The sequence below is a fragment of the Garra rufa genome, unplaced genomic scaffold (genome assembly GCF_049309525.1).
Source record: "Garra rufa unplaced genomic scaffold, GarRuf1.0 hap1_unplaced_004, whole genome shotgun sequence".
Classification (NCBI taxonomy): Eukaryota; Metazoa; Chordata; class Actinopteri; order Cypriniformes; family Cyprinidae; genus Garra; species Garra rufa.
In genome coordinates, this window is record NW_027394279.1 from 1,093,503 (window position 1) to 1,109,578 (window position 16,076).

General features: G+C 36.8%; 1 long non-coding RNA gene across 1 annotated transcript; it reads right to left on the reverse strand.

Annotated features, from left to right (window-relative positions):
* Positions 1-2,316: 2,316 nt before the first annotated feature.
* LOC141312714 (uncharacterized) lies at positions 2,317-3,469 on the reverse strand. Its single transcript, XR_012349260.1, has 3 exons — positions 3,104-3,469; positions 2,821-2,875; positions 2,317-2,417 (listed from the first exon to the last, which is right to left on the reverse strand). It is a non-coding gene; the product is annotated as an uncharacterized lncRNA (long non-coding RNA).
* Between the last annotated feature and the right edge of the window lie 12,607 nt (positions 3,470-16,076).

A 16,076-nucleotide genomic window follows, 5' to 3' on the forward strand; every position in this document is an offset into this window, starting at 1 on the left:
AAGTTGGTTCAGGCAATGCAAGCTGAATCTCTGTCCCACTTTAAATTTACACTCTGTGCATGAATAAAACCTATTTTGCAACACAGAGAAACATATCTGAAGGTGTTAGAAGTGTTTTGCATGATTTTTGAAGTTAGACCCTGAAATGTCAGAAAACAGCTTTTCAGCGCAGAACAAAGTTGGTTCAGGCAATGCAAGCTGAATCTCTGTCCCACTTTAAATTTACACTCTGTGCATGAATAAAAGCTATTTTGCAACACAGAGAAACATATCTGAAGGTGTTAGAAGTGTTTTGCATGATTTTTGAAGTTAGACCCTGAAATGTCAGAAAACAGCGTTTCGGCGCAGAACAAAGTTGGTTCAGGCAATGCAAGCTGAATCTCTGTCCCACTTTAAATTTACACTCTGTGCATGAATAAAACCTATTTTGCAACACAGAGAAACATATCTGAAGGTGTTAGAAGTGTTTTGCATGATTTTTGAAGTTAGACCCTGAAATGTCAGAAAACAGCTTTTCAGCGCAGAACAAAGTTGGTTCAGGCAATGCAACCTGAATCTCTGTCCCACTTTAAATTTACACTCTGTGCATGAATAAAACCTATTTTGCAACACAGAGAAACATATCTGAAGGTGTTAGAAGTGTTTTGCATGATTTTTGAAGTTAGACCCTGAAATGTCAGAAAACAGCTTTTCAGCGCAGAACAAAGTTGGTTCAGGCAATGCAAGCTGAATCTCTGTCCCACTTTAAATTTACACTCTGTGCATGAATAAAAGCTATTTTGCAACACAGAGAAACATATCTGAAGGTGTTAGAAGTGTTTTGCATGATTTTTGAAGTTAGACCCTGAAATGTCAGAAAACAGCTTTTCAGCGCAGAACAAAGTTGGTTCAGGCAATGCAAGCTGAATCTCTGTCCCACTTTAACTTTGCAGTCTGTGCATGAATAAAAGCTATTTTGCAACACAGAGAAACATATCTGAAGGTGTTAGAAGTGTTTTGCATGATTTTTGAAGTTAGACCCTGAAATGTCAGAAAACAGCGTTTCAGCGCAGAACAAAGTTGGTTCAGGCAATGCAAGCTGAATCTCTGTCCCACTTTAAATTTACACTCTGTGCATGAATAAAACCTATTTTGCAACACAGAGAAACATATCTGAAGGTGTTAGAAGTGTTTTGCATGATTTTTGAAGTTAGACCCTGAAATGTCAGAAAACAGCTTTTCAGCGCAGAACAAAGTTGGTTCAGGCAATGCAAGCTGAATCTCTGTCCCACTTTAAATTTACACTCTGTGCATGAATAAAAGCTATTTTGCAACACAGAGAAACATATCTGAAGGTGTTAGAAGCGTTTTGCATGATTTTTGAAGTTAGACCCTGAAATGTCAGAAAACAGTGTTTCAGCGCAGAACAAATTTGGTTCAGGCAATGCAAGCTGAATCTCTGTCCCACTTTAACTTTGCAGTCTGTGCATGAATAAAACCTATTTTGCAACACAGAGAAACATATCTGAAGGTGTTAGAAGTGTTTTGCATGATTTTTGAAGTTAGACCCTGAAATGTCAGAAAACAGCGTTTCAGCGCAGAACAAAGTTGGTTCAGGCAATGCAAGCTGAATCTCTGTCCCACTTTAAATTTACACTCTGTGCATGAATAAAACCTATTTTGCAACACAGAGAAACATATCTGAAGGTGTTAGAAGTGTTTTGCATGATTTTTGAAGTTAGACCCTGAAATGTCAGAAAACAGCTTTTCAGCGCAGAACAAAGTTGGTTCAGGCAATGCAAGCTGAATCTCTGTCCCACTTTAAATTTACACTCTGTGCATGAATAAAAGCTATTTTGCAACACAGAGAAACATATCTGAAGGTGTTAGAAGTGTTTTGCATGATTTTTGAAGTTAGACCCTGAAATGTCAGAAAACAGCTTTTCAGCGCAGAACAAAGTTGGTTCAGGCAATGCATAGCTTCATAGCTTCTCTGAGATACCAAATGATTGAATGTTTCACCAGGACCACTCCCTCTCCTTAGTCTTCAAAAAGTCTAAAAGTAATGTAGTGACACTGTTATGGAAATAAGATAATTTGTAATTATTTAAATTTGTCTAATTTTTTAACTCTGTGTCATGAATCAACATCTCAGAAAAATGTTATGCATTTCAAAACAAAGTGACGACTTAATTCGTGATGCAGGATGTTGATTTCATACATGTCCACATATGAGAACACCGGGACTAAAACATGTTAATTATGTGTTTGGACATTTCTGATAAAAACAGGTCTTTTAAATAAGACACAAGGAACATACGATGTGTCACAAATTACCTTGTATTATATTATATAAAGGTGTAGCCTTGAATGCAGCCTTTTCCAGCTGGCCACCACCCTGCATGTTGAATTTTGCCATTAAGGCATTTGACATGATTCTGTGAAATAAACGATTCAGTCATAATATTAAAATGCATTGTAAGTACTGTGCAGCTTGCCAATTGCATGCAGTGTTAAAACATACACTTTCACAACCACTCTCTATCATGTAATAAGTGCTCTATCCCTATCCAAAGTTTTTGTGACAAGTAATGACTCATTCATTTCTTACACTAACATTATGTTTTTATATCTTGTTTTAAGTCCTACGAACAACCTGATTTAGCACAGACATTACAACTTCAACACAAAAACAGGCAATTATATAAGTAGATATAGTGTGTGACAGAATTATAGTATTACCAAAGGTTGAGGTTATTATTGTGGATACTGTTACTATTGTCATTTTTTTCTGAAATACGACACAGCAAAACACACAAACAATGCTAGGTAAATACATACCTGTTCATACACAGTCTCTGACTGACATTCGGCCAACTCTGGACAGTTGCTGAACCTAAAAGTGACACCACAATCAAAATAATGTAATAATGTTTTGAAAACTCAAGAGCAAGACAGAATTGACAGCAAACAAAAACAATGGTATCGATATTGGCATTAGATTATCGATAAACAACTACTTGTACCTCTAATAAAAGATTTACAAACTGACTGTTTGCAAACTTTGCTTTGATGAATTTCCCATAAATGGCCTGCGTTTCAAACACCATATAATATTCCTTACTTGCTGATGGCATGGGGTAATTATCTGGTTCCAACTATTTGAAATTGTAAAACACCAAGGCAGGCTCCACTGTCCCCTCGGATTCTGAGCTGCTGTCCTCTTCCGCTAAGGCATCAACTCTTGCCTTTCAACATCTCCACTTTCTTTGATAGTCAGAGGACATGTTTAGCAAATCTGAAATTACAAAATACTTTTAAAGCACTTATTGAAGTCAGCCATGCTCAAATTAATTTACAGATTTCAGTGAATTATTCCTGAGCTCCTCCTACAGTTTTAACATATCACAGTCTTTCATTTCATTTATTTTCAGAAATAAACTTTCAGAATGCTACATCTGAGTAGTACTTTTTAATTTAATCTTTAAACATGTTTAATCAACCGATGTGCTCTTATGTGCTGCATGTCATTGATATCAAAGTACATATATACATTTAACTATTGTTTTTTTTTTTTCCTTTTATAGCTTGACTAATAATAAAGAAATATATATATATATATATATATATATGTGTGTGTGTGTGTGTGTGTGTGTGTGTGTGTGTGTGTCAATGCATATAGTATACTGTCAATGCATATAGTATACTGAATATATAATTTTTCATATATCTCATACAAGTCATTAACACAAACACACTTTAACATTCTGTGATACACATAAAACAACAAATTGAGAATTTAAAAATATTCGAAAGCTGGCTACTTCAACTTTTAATTTTCATAAACTTTTTATTTTGCCACAGATGAGTTTCTTTTTAGGGTTAAAAAAGGCCCTAGCATTAAACATTACCTTTTAGCATACTAGCTAACTTTAGCCCAACTTAATTTAACTTGACAGTGTGCTTATACTTGCTTTTGGTTCCTCCGAGTAAAACAAGTAAAAATAAAATACATTAATAAAATACCTCAAAATGTACTTACCCATCGGTGAATTTTTAATGATTTGTAAACTCAAAAAACTCTCTCCTCGTGTACGTTACGGCTCACTCCTCTTCTTCTGGGGCCTCATGTACAAAGACTTGCGTTGAATTATTACTAAAACATTGCGTACGGACAAAGCTGTAAATGTGCGTACGCAGTAAAAAAATCAGATGTATGAAATACTGCGTACGCGGAATTCCACGCATATCTCTTTGTACATCCGAATTAACGTGAAATTGAGCGCACATGCACGAGCGCAAAACCCCTCCCTGCCTCCTCCCCCGTATTAATATGGTAATGACTCCACTTTGGCAAAACCAAACGAAAAAGCAAGCAAGAGAAACTTAACAGAATGTGATTTGAAGGTGCTCCTCACCGGTAGACCGGAGAAAAACTGTTATTTGCAAGTTTGTAAAAAAAAAAAAAAAAATAGAGTGGGAGAGTTTAGCTGACGCGGTTAACGCAGTGGGGTTTGAACATCGCACTGTGAACGAATTAAAAAAGAAATGGTCCGATGTAAAGGTGCAGGTGGAGAACAGCCGCGACTTAGCCTACGTTTCAGCGCATCAGTCAGAGTCATAGAGCGCAAGCAGATGAACATCGTTGTCTTGTAACGGTAAAATATCTTGTTTGAATAAGTCAAGTCAAGTCAAGTCACCTTTATTTATATAGCGCCTTTTACAATACAGATTGTGTCAAAGCAACTGCACAGTATTTAAACAGCACAATAGTGTGTAAGTAACGCATTATTGTAACAATCAATTTTCAGATTAAAGGCAGTTCATCAATGAATTCAGTGATATCATCGTCAGTTCAGTTCAAATAGTATACGATATCGCTGGAAAATGTCCCCAACTAAGCAAGCCAGAGGCGACAGCGGCAAGGAACCAAAACTCCACAGGTGACAGAAATGGAGAAAAAAACCTTGGGAGAAACCAGGCTCAGTCGGGGGACCAGTTCTCCTCTGGCCAGACCAAACAACAGTTTGTACCAATGTCTGATTGTAGAGAACTCATCAGGATCCTGTGGTGTAGTGCCAATGGCCGTCAAGGTTGACGAGGTCTTTATTGATGATCTGCCTTGGAGCTCATCTGGTTGACATCCACGGCTATTGAAGTCATCTCTAGGTGGTGATCCACGATCTAAGCTGGGTACGGACTGGATCCGGGGGACTGGAGTGACCATCTGATCCAGATACAGGCTGGATCTGGTGGCTACGGTGACCTCGGAATAAGAATGAAACAGACTAATATTAGCGTAGATGCCATTCTTTTTACGATGCAACGAGTGCATCAGGTGTTATGGGAGGTGTTTTCGGTTCCGGTTGACCTAATTAATGCAGCCTAACAATCCTTTAACGGATTTGAATTATAGAAATGTGTTAATGATTTTATGTGTAAGCCAGGTTAAAGAGATGTGTCTTTAATCTAGATTTAAACTGACAGAGTGTGTCTGCCTCCCGAACAGTGTTAGGTAGATTGTTCCAGAGTTTAGGCGCTAGATAAGAAAATGATCTGCCGCCGGCAGTTGATTTTGATATTCTAGGTATTATCAAATTGCCAGAATTTTGAGAACGCAGCGGACGTGAAGGACTATAATACGATAGGAGCTCGTTCAAGTACTGAGGAGCTAAACCATTGAGGGCTTTATAAGTAATAAGCAAGATTTTAAAATCTATACGATGTTTAATAGGGAGCCAATGCAGTGCTGACAGAACCGGGCTAATATGGTCATACTTTCTGGTTCTAGTAAGAACTCTAGCTGCTGCATTTTGGACCAGCTGGAGTTTGTTTATTAAGCGTGCAGAACAACCACCCAATAAAGCATTACAATAATCTATCCTTGAGGTCATGAACGCATGAATTAATGTTTCAGCATTTGACATTGATAGCATAGGTCGTAATTTCGATATATTTTTAAGATGGAAAAATGCTGTTTTGCAGATGCTAGAAATGTGGCTCTCAAAGGAGAGATTGCTATCGAATAGGACGCCTAGGTTCCTAACTGATGACGACGAATTTACAGAGCAGCCATCTAGTATTAGACTGTGTTTTAGGTCATTACTTGTGGAGGTTTTAGGTCCAATAATTAATACCTCTGTTTTTTCAGAATTTAACAGTAAGAAGTTATTCGCCATCCAGTTTTTAATATCAGCTATGCATTCTGTTAGTTTTTCGAATGGATATGTTTTGCCGGGCTGCGAAGAGATATAGAGCTGAGTATCATCAGCGTAACAATGAAAGCTAACACCATGTTTCCTGATGATATCTCCCAAGGGTAACATGTAAAGCGTAAAAAGTAATGGCCCTAGCACTGAGCCTTGAGGTACTCCATACTGCACTTGCGATCTAAATGATACCTCTTCATTTATTGCCACAAACTGATGACGGTCAGACAAGTACGATTTGAACCATGCCAGTGCACTACCACTAATGCCTACATAATTTTCAAGTCTATTTAAAAGAATGTTGTGGTCAATAGTATCAAATGCGGCACTAAGATCCAGTAGCACTAATAGAGAGATGCAACCACGATCGCTTGACAATAGCAGGTCATTTGTTACTCTAATTAGAGCAGTCTCAGTACTATGATATGGTCTAAAACCTGACTGGAAATCCTCGCAGATACCATTTTTCTCTAAGAAGGAGCATAATTGTGAAGATACTACCTTTTCTAGTATCTTTGACAGAAAAGGGAGATTCGAAATTGGTCTGTAGTTAATTAATTCATAGGGGTCAAGTTGTGGTTTTTTAATGAGTGGCTTAATAACAGCTATTTTGAAGGTTTTGGGGACATATCCTAATGATAGTGACGAATTAATAATATTCAGAAGAGGATCTATGACTTCTGGAAGTACCTCCTTTAGTAGCTTAGATGGAATAGGGTCTAACATACATGTTGTGGGTTTAGATGATTTAACAAGTTTATACAATTCCTCCTCTCCTATAATAGAGAATGAATGGAATTGTTCCTCAGGAGATCTACAACGCACTATCTGATGCGATACTGTAGCGGGCGGCTGTATGGTTACAATTTTATCTCTAATAGTGTCTATCTTGGAGGTAAAGTACGTCATAAAGTCATTACTGCTGTGCTTTTGGGAAATGTCTAAACCTGTTGCTGCAATATTTTTAGTTAATTTAACCACAGTATTGAACAAATACCTAGGGTTATGTTTGTTTTCTTCTAAGAGAGATGAAAAGTAATCCGATCTGGCAGTTTTTAATGCTTTCCTATAAGATAAATTACATTCACGCCAAGCAGTACGAAAAACCTCTAGTTTTGTTTTCCTCCAGCTGCGTTCCAGTTTTCGTGCTTTTCTCTTTAGGGCGCGGGTATGATCGTTATACCACGGTGTTACACTGTTTTTCTTAATCTTTTTTAGGCGCACTGGAGCAACTGTATCTAAAGTGCTAGAAAAGAGAGAGTCCATAGTTTCTATTACATCATCAAGTTTTTCTGAGCTATTGGATATGCTGAGGAGTTCAGATAAGTCAGGAAGATTACTTACAAAGCAGTCTTTTGTAGTAGAAGTGATGGTTCTACCGTATTTGTAGCAAGGAATTGAATTAACAGTTTTAGCTATCTGGATTATACAAGAGACTAGATAATGATCTGAGATATCATCGCTTTGCTGCAGAATTTCAACGCCATTAACATCAATTCCATGTGACAGTATTAAATCTAGAGTATGATTTCGGCAATGAGTAGGACCTGACACGTGTTGTCTAACCCCAATCGAGTTCAAAATATCTATAAATGCTGTTCCTAATGCATCTTTTTCATTATCAACATGGATGTTAAAATCACCCACTATTAAGACTTTATCTGCGGCCAACACTAATTCGGATAGAAAATCAGCAAATTCTTTAATAAAGTCTGTATGGTGCCCTGGTGGCCTGTATACAGTAGCTAACACAAACGTCACAGGGGATTTATCATTAGTACTTGTTTCTCTGGATAATGCTATATGAAGCACCATAACTTCAAACGAGTTATAATTGAAGCCCGTTCTCTGAGAGACATTGAGAATACTGCTATAAATAGTAGAAACACCTCCTCCTTTACCTTTTAGACGCGGTTCATGTTTATAACAGTAATCTTGGGGGGTGGACTCGTTTAAAATAATGTAATCGTCTGGTTTTAGCCAGGTTTCTGTCAAACAGAGCACATCTAGGTTATGATCAGTGATCATATCATTTACAAAAAGTGCTTTCGTAGAAAGGGACCTGATATTCAATAAGCCAAGCTTTATCAATTGTTTCTCTGTATTATATATATTTTTTATTTGTTGAACATCAATTAAATTGTTAGTCTTGATTTGATTCAGGCGTTTTTTGTGTTTTCTAGCTCGGGGAACAGACACAGTCTCTATAGAGTGATATCTAGGTGAAAGGGTCTCTATGTGCTGAGAATTAACTGATTTCTGTGACGTGAGGCGGCTAGCAGACGGTCGGTTTAGCCAATCTGTCTGCTTCCTGACCTGGGCCCCAGTGAGTCAAGTGCAAACTCTAAGACTATGTGCCATATTTCTAGATAGAAGAGATGCTCCACATCCGGAGGGATGAAGACCATCTCTTTTCAACAGGTCAGGTCTGCCCCAAAAGCTTGTCCAATTGTCTATGAAACCTATGTTATTTTGCGGGCACCACTTTGACATCCAGCCATGGAGTGACCACAGTCTACTGTGAATCTCGTCACCACGATAAGCCGGGAGGGGACCAGAGCATATTACAGTGTCTGACATCGTACTTGCAAGTTCACACACCTCTTTAACATTATTTTTAGTGATCTCCGACTGGCGAAGTCGAACATCATTAGCGCCGACGTGAATAACAATCTTACTGAATTTACGTTTAGCATTAGCCAGCACTTTTAAATTTGCCAAGATGTCAGGCGCTCTGGCTCCCGGTAAACATTGGACTATGTTGGCTGGTGTCTCTATTTTCACGTTCCGTACAATAGAATCGCCAATTACTAGAGCACTTTCATCAGGTTTCTCAGTGGGTGCTTCACTGAGTGGGGAGAACCTGTTTGATGTTCTGATCGGAACGGAAGAGCGGTGTTTTGACCCGCGACTATGCCGCCTCACAGTCACCCAATTGCCCTGCTGCATGGGCGTTGTTACCGGAACCGAACAATGTACAGGGCTTTCTGAGCTAGTCACATCCAAAACCGTATCTAAGGCCCTCACATTCTTACTATCCTCCATTAAAGTTTGGATGCGTGACTCTAGTTCTGAAATCTTCTCTGTCAGCCTGACTATATTCCTGCATTTATCACATGTATAAGGCTCACTGCTGACAGAGATAGATAAGCTATACATGTGGCAAGCAGTGCAGACTACAATTGTAGGAGAAGAAGCCATTACTCACCGTGATTGTAGAATGATTTCAACTTACCAATGTTGTTAGAGTTCCTGAAGAACAGATCAGGGGGAGAAAAAACGGAACGGAACCGGCTAAAAGAGTACTAACGATATTAAACACGAGAAAAAATAAATAAAAACGTGAATGGAACGCAGATGGCAAGTTAACCGGCCAGCGCAATGCTAAAAATAGTAAACAAGAGTTAAAAGCGTGAATGGAGTGCGAGCGGCAAATTAACCGGCTATGGAATGCTAACGTGCTGCACTCGTGATTATAGAGTAAGGCGAACAATCAAATTAGTCAGATTAGTTTGATGGATAAGACCAGAAATTAAATTAAGCTATATCTATCAATTTAAAACGGCAGAATTAACAATAAGATAGAGAATCCAGTAGAAAATCCAGTAGAAACTAAGTGCAACGTTGTCTTTATGAAATAAACAATAGTAGGCCTATGTCTATAAAGGTTCATATAATGCCTCACCACACGGTGTGATGTTGACATAATGTGATTTAGTTTGACACAAAGCAACCGAGTGATCCTTGTCGGCTAGGTAAAATATTTTATAAGAAATTTCTATTTTGATTTTATGGTTATCTGCTGAATTTGCTGATGCTTGTAAATTACATGATGTAATTTATTAACATTTCATCATATTATATAGCCTATATAGCCATTGAGAGGGACATCCCAGTGGATCGCAGTGTTGTTTGAATAAGTTTACATAAGATATATATATCTTATGTAAACTTATAAGATATTTACATACCCTCTATATGTATATTATCTGTATAAAAGTTATTAATACTAATTAAATATAAAATAAGAATATTATTGTGTGTTATTTTTTTGGTGGTGGAGGGGTTGGGGGGGGGGGGTGCCCTTTTTTCAGTTTCAGAACATGCCCCTCAAAAGGTCTGTGCACGGCTCTGGTGCCACCGGCATTTCAGCTGCCCAATCGCCCGCTCTACAAGTGCGAGAATGGGCATCATTGTATCTGCGCTCTTGGTCAGTTTGTGGGTTGTTGAGGGGGGTTAACAGCCACGTCTTTAATGGATAACCGCGGTCTCCTGATATGCAGTTAAATAATTACGCTCAATAAAATAAAATAAAGTAAAACTTAGCTGTTTCTGATTCACGTATCCAAATTGTTCTTCAGATGGCGCCTTTATAGCAATGTCCGTGCAGTCGATCGCTTGCGCTTACATTAGGATAACCGGTGATCGCTGCAAATTGCGCTTTGTTTGGCTGGTCAACTGCATGGTATGGAAATCTTATATACCTTCTAGACATGCGGATGATCCCGTCCCATACAGCTGGCATTGCACGGCTCAAAGACGACTGGCTTAAACCCGAGCGATCTGCCAGTTCCCTTTGGAAAGAACAATTTGCCAGGAAACCAAGCGTTATCAGCACCTGTAAGGGAACGGGTAATGCGTGGCTCCTCGCTGTCTCCAAATTTGGACCCAACTCAGCAAAGAGCTCCAAGAGGATAGCTCTTGGAAATCTGAAACAGCTTATAAGCCAGTCATCATCGTGGGCCAGAAAATCACTGTGATCCCTAAAAACGCGTTCCCTTCGGATTTGGCCATTGACAATGTCCTCCAATAAGGCCAACACTGCCATTGCCATAGACTAAGGGATGTATACATTTGCAAATGCTTTTATATGTTCTAAATCACATAATTGGTAGAAAAATATTGTCTCAATTAACCAATTTTATCAATTATAAATTAATAGCAATGTTTTCCACATGTGTTGGTGCGATACTTTGTAGTGTGCAATTTAAAATAATTGCCTCTAGGAGTCGCCAAGGGAAATAAAACAAACACACGCACAAAAAATACACGTCCGCCAGACATGGAGTTGGCGTGGATCAACGCACATTCTCACGTTAATTTCATCGTTAGTAAATCCAAACGTGAGCGTGAAATCTGGCGTACGCAAAGTTTTTGTGCGTACGCAGCGTTGATACATGAGGCCCCTGGTGTTTTTGGCGATTTTGCCAAACCAGCATAAAAAGATGCATTACCACCACCTATTGATCTGGAATATTGAGTATACAAACTGTCATATCGCGAGATAATCTGCTATAGAGATACCATATCGCGAGATTTGTAACAACATCTTGGCAGCAGTTTTTGCATCCAGCTCAGACTTTAAATTGTGAATTTATGAATAACTTATGTATATAGCCTATACATATTTAATCATTAAAAACGAAATAATTAAATCATATTGTAATGTATGGGAAACTGGTGGAATAATGGGTAAATGCAGTGATTTCACACTTAACAACAAGCAATTTGTGAATAGAATTTGACATAAAACAAGATGTAAAACAAATGGAAGTTTTTTAAATAAAGATTTCCGTGCTGGTTTGCATGGGTCTTACTAAACGTTTAAAGGACGTCAGTGGACGTCTATTAACAACCTCTTAAGAAACTACTTTGGGCACTTAAATTAATTACTGTAGTATGCCAATGTGAATGTGAATGTAAGCACAATTGCTTTTGCATATTTCATAAGGATTTTATAGAGGTTGACGATGGACTATAAATGCACGTGTAAAAGACGTCACCTGCTGGACGTCCTTTCACAACCGGGTATATTTTGAACTACACTCAGCTAAAAGTCAAAGTAACAACTTTACATGCAACCACATATAATTGTAGACATGTACAAATGCATCTGAATGCATTTTTAAGAAATATTTTGTGTTAATTTTTTTTGCGTATTTTGTCGTCCTACCGCGACTATTTTTGGCCAGGGACAGGACGTCGCCGTCGGACCAATGTTTGCTGGGTAGGCACTTCCAAGCAGTGTTTATTGCTGGTTTTTAAAGAATAAAAAAATCTGCACCAAATTTGACATTTGGGGGTTGAATAATTTTAAACATGAATGTTTAGAACCAATTAGATTTTTTTTTCATTATTCATCAACTTACGTTGTCAGAACTGTCAAATGACAAGTTGTCAAATATGTATTAATAAACTTAAATCTCTTAATAGTGAACTAATGCCTTTGTTAAATTGTTTTCACTATATTTTGTTATCTGCAGCAAAATATCTTGCAGGACAAAACATAAATGGTCAGTTATTGCATTTAGTCTAGTATGTTATGATTTGGCCTACTCACAAAAAGTGTCCAGTGATTTCCATTTACCAGGTGGGCTCCAATAATTTTACTGTAGCATTTAAGTAGCATTTCTGGAAAAACAGAATGATTAATAAAATCAAATTATATGGAATATCATGTGTACTTCTTTTAACAATGTATTTTCTATGTATTATTTATAATGAATTGTAGGTATTAAAGTTATATTTTTATCTGGAAACATATCCTTATCATATGCTACATTGGCTCAACCAAAATAAGACCTATATTCAAAAATCCACTGGAAATGATACTTGTTTCCGGAGTTCCATTTTGCATTGCTACTGTCACAGCTTTATTTCTTAAATGTCTAATATTGGGTATGTATACAAAATATTTACAGCACCTTGCAAAAGTACTGGCTTTTGACTCTCTGTGATCCCGCCAGAATCTTGGTCATCGATTGCGTGCAAACACTGTACACATCCTCAAATTTCTTAATGAGAAAAATAATGGCTTTATAGTGCCAAAAAATATTATTACAATGGTTCATAACAAGTAATATATTTCATACCTTGCAGGTAATTGACATGAGGGCATCGATTACCTATTAACAATACTTATAGTTAGAACCCAGGTTTAAAAAACAGAACAAAACAAAAAGCATAACATTCTAAAATGAATCTACCATTAATAATGCATTATTAACTTACCACATCTGGTATGTATCCAGGCTCGTACAATGATTTTAAATGGGCAGCAGAAAGGCTATATGGCCCAATACAGCCCACTAAAGAATCCCATTGGAGATCTGTGTTTAAAAGGAAGGAAGGAGGGAAAGAAGGAAGGATGGATGAATGGAATTATTTATTTTAGAAATACCAAATACAGTATAAAACTTCTAAAGGGTATGTACATGTTTATTAAACAATGAATGTAAACACTTACCAGTCATGATAAATCAAACAGTGTTCATTAAAAAAAGCAATTCTGTTAATATAAATACATTCAGTTTAAGATACAAATATACCAACAAGCGCTATAGTTCCCTTAAAAATTGCTGCGCTGAAATGATTATGATGGTCCTGGATCAACTTTAGTAAATTTAGACTGTACTGAAATGATTATGATGGTCCTGGATCAACATTAGTAAATTTAGACTGTACTGAAATGATTATGATGGTCCAGGATCAACATTAGAAAATTTAGACTGTACTGAAATGATTATGATGGTCCAGGATCAACATTAGTAAATTTAGACCATACTGAAATGATTATGATGGTCCCGGATCAACATTAGTAAATTTAGACTGTACTGAAATGATTATGATGGTCCAGGATCAACATTAGAAAATTTAGACTGTACTGAAATGATTATGATGGTCCAGGATCAACATTAGTAAATTTAGACTGTACTGAAATGATTATGATGGTCCAGGATCAACATTAGAAAACATAGACTGTACTGAAATGATTATGATGGTCCAGGATCAACATTAGTAAATTTAGACTGTACTGAAATGATTATGATGGTACAGGATCAACATTAGTAAATTTAGACCATACTGAAATGATTATGATGGTCCCGGATCAACATTAGTAAACTTAGACTGTACTGAAATGATCATGATGGTCCTGGATCAACATTAGTAAATTTAGACCATACTGAAATGATTATGATGGTACAGGATCAACATTAGTAAATTTAGACCATACTGAAATGATTATGATGGTCCAGGATCAACATTAGAAAACATAGACTGTACTGAAATGATTATGATGGTCCAGGATCAACATTAGAAAATTTAGACTGTACTGAAATGATTATGATGGTCCAGGATCAACATTAGTAAATTTAGACCATACTGAAATGATTATGATGGTACAGGATCAACATTAGTAAATTTAGACTTTACTGAAATGATTATGATGGTCCCGGATCAACATGTTAATACATGGAACTTTTATTTTGAAATGTCTTCCAACGTCCTGCTGCTCATTCAAACACACATAAATTATTGAAACGGTGAACTTGTAACTCGCACAATAGCGCAACGTCCTTACTATTAAACATGACTCACGTTTGGTTAATTTAATCACAGCCTTATGAAAATCAACAATCACATGAACAATTAAAATCCATATCGCGGTTACCCCCCCCCCCTCTCCTAAATTCAGCAGTTTATGATCGTACATTTAACAAATAATAATAATAATCTATGAATTTACTTTGTATTCGCGTATGCACTCCTAAATACGGTTAACATGCAGATACATTCACTTTTTGGCAAAAAAAACGAGGGAAAGGCTTGAATGCAGTTGTTCAGTGCAGCAATATATATGTTATTTAAGTATTTAATGTCATGTATTTTTTTTTATTTAATAAATATATTTATAATTTTGGGTTACAAGGACGTTTAAAGCAAAGAAGATAGAATAACTTACCTCTTTGGGTCTGTCTGTGTGGAAAACGGTCGGAAAGATTCAAAAATGGATTGATGATGGCTTGGTCGGCACACACTAATGACGTCAGAAGGTTGTGATTGGTTGATTGAAATGTTGATCCAGGATCAACAAAGCATGTTAATCCAGGATCACATCCTACTTGGCAAAATCACGGTGACCATATGATGATATGGAGTAGATAAAACTGATACAATCGTGACCATCAAGCATTCTTTAATGTATTTATTTTTGTAATTGACCAAGTAATAAGCATAATAACTTAATCCACTCTACAAAACAATGCTCTAGCTGCAATATTATGTTTGTTTGTTTATTTATTTTCACTGGAAAATTTGAAAGATTGTAAAAATGCAGCAAAGCACTGGTGATGACACAGTAAGCAGGGTCTTAAATATTGTGACACTAACCTCACCAAACACATCAGTGACAAAGTGATGTGTGGAGGGTTTTAATGACCTCACATTTCACTTAAACCATCAAAATATGAAAAAAAAAAACACTGATCAATGTTGCTAACTGCTTTCAATTGAAAGTAGTTAAAACAGTCACACAATGTAGCTGATGAGGATGATGACATAATGGTGAGTTCACTGATCTATATAATATAAATATATCAGTGAGTGTTGTAATCTAAATAAGGTTTAGTCTCTAAGTCTCAAAAGGGGGAAGGACGTCAACAAATCTAGTGACAAAATCACTAAACTGTCAACATTGACATTGAATACAACATAATCAGTTATTAATTTTGTGTTGGTCCTCTCTTGTTTTTGCATGTGTTTACAATTTCTTTGTAGGACAGCAATGCCAAAAAATATGACACATTTTACTGCATTATTATCAAAAAAATAAAATAAAAGTAAAACAATTGACTCCAAGCAAATATGCAATATGCTTACAAAATCAGTAACACTTTTTTCTCTCTCTTGGCCACAACTTAAAGGCAGTTTATTGACTTTCCAACTGACCGTCAAACCAAGCTGCAAAATAAGAAACTTTTAAGTTTGTGGGCTTTCTTTGAGTTCTTGGAGCTGTTCACATCATTGCTCCAACTGTAAATGAGGAGACATGGATTTCAAAGCATTAATAATAATTTGTGATAATTTTCCACAATGCAAAGCATTTGT